General features: G+C 43.5%; 1 protein-coding gene across 1 annotated transcript in view; it reads left to right on the plus strand.

Moving 5' to 3' along the window:
• Window positions 1–969: 969 nt before the first annotated feature.
• The window catches only part of DPH6 (diphthamine biosynthesis 6), a 318847-nt gene continuing 317975 nt past the window's right edge, over window positions 970–1841 (plus strand). Inside the window, exon 1 of the mRNA XM_025204914.1 lies at window positions 970–1353. The gene's annotated coding sequence lies outside the window, so the exon portion shown is untranslated. The remainder of the gene's footprint in view (window positions 1354–1841) is intronic.

Here is a 1841-nt window from a genome sequence, read left to right on the forward strand (position 1 = left end):
TGGATTTTTGCAGAGGAGTGGGTTATCAGTCTGAAAGCAAATTAAACATTTATTAATTTTAAGTTAGACACCAGCTCTTAAATTTAAGAGTTGGCCTGGTGCCAGAAACCATGATATTAACAATGACAGAAAAGACAGGCAGTGAATGGTAAATGGGCACTGAAAGAAAAAAAAAAAAGAATGCCAATATACTCAAATAAAGAAGTGTTTTGCTTAATCCAAAATGTCGTCTTTATTTATAGAGGCAACAGTAAATTGAAACTGACTACTTATGCCACTATCAAAGAGTGAACGCTCCCCTAGCAGAATACAGAAGTCCTTTTTCAGCTACACAGCTATGATTTGGAAATATAAAGTTGTGAGAAATTTGATGGTAACAGCCACGCTTTAGAGCATTTGACAAAAATACACTGAAGCAAAGTCCAGAGTTAGATTATGTAACTGTCAGTCTACTTTTAAAAAAAGGGGAAAAAAAATCCTGTCCAGCCTCTCAAAAAGTGTGAATTACTGTTGCCAGAAACACTCCTCTGAACAAAACCCTGCAGAATGTAATGAAGGCTATTAGCACAGAATGGCAGGACAGCATATTCTCAGCCTCTTTTTTATCAGTTTAAGGCTCTCAACATAAGATTGTGTTTAAAAAGTATTAGGGAAGTAATCCCTAAAATATTAAGAATACAGTGTTTAAAAAGATGCATAAATATTGTTCAGCTACTGAAAATTTTAAGACAAGGTTCAGCTATTTTTGACATGGGTATCAGATAGTGATGCTGATTATTTTGCATATGCCAGAAATGCTAGCCAGGCAAAGTAAAAGAGCCCACATCAGCAATGCTGGAAATTTTGGTAATCCTTAAGTAAAGTGCTAACCATCACCTGATAGCAGAAATAGCCTTGGGGAGTTAGAAGACTAAAAAAAAAAAAAAAAAAAAAAAATTAGTTGGTAAACTATTTATATTTGTAGTTCTGTTTGTTGATTGTTATGTTATTAGTGTTGTTTAGCTGGGTACAGATGTAGGGAACTGTATTGGTTGTTTTATGCAGAGGCTTGTTATATGGTACTGATCAGTGAGCATTGGCACACTGGGAGCTGCAGACTGCTGTCAGCCAGTCAGAGATTACTGAACAACGCAGCACACGTTGTAGTCTAGTAATATTGTTGAACGCTGAGCTTCCCTATCACATCTCCAGTGAGCAAAGAGGGCCATAGGGCTTCCTATGTTGACCTAATACCACCCTTCACTGGTGGAAATATCCCAGGGGACCAGGACATCTCATTTATTTTGCTGGAGCAGCTCTGACTTGGAGAAGGGAGCGGGCCGTGGTTCAGCTTCTGAGCAATGCAGATGGGGCGTAAGTAACTTGAGTATGCGACGCCCTCCAAATTCACCTCTGCCTCGATGGCCTTGTTCCCACTGTGTGTCTCGTTTGGCAAGAGGCTCAAATGGCGCATCTGGGGATCCAACTTTCAAGGCGTTTGCACTTGATTTTGCAACAGAGGTCAAGCTCAAAGGGGGAGCTGGGCCGGAGAAGCTGCAAAAAGCCAGGCAGACAAACATCTCTGTTCCCTTGCAGTTCTGGGCCTGCTGCGGGCGCAGTGCAGCGATGGCACCCTGAGGCAACTCTGGCCCTTAACAACTGGCTGTTACCGTGACACGGTGCTGAGGCAAACCCCTGCCCCTTCTGTCTGCCTCAACCCCAAGCAAAGGGGTGCCAGTGCCTGAGCTTTGAACCACTAACAGGCTGAGCTGCACGTCCTGGGCTACCCTCCCTGGGGTTGCCAGTGGATGCTGTGGGAGGGGGGCTGCAGCTGCTGCGGGCACTGGGGAGCCCAGATCAGC

The sequence above is a fragment of the Alligator sinensis genome, unplaced genomic scaffold (genome assembly GCF_000455745.1).
Source record: "Alligator sinensis unplaced genomic scaffold, ASM45574v1 scaffold36_1, whole genome shotgun sequence".
NCBI classification, from domain to species: Eukaryota; Metazoa; Chordata; order Crocodylia; family Alligatoridae; genus Alligator; species Alligator sinensis.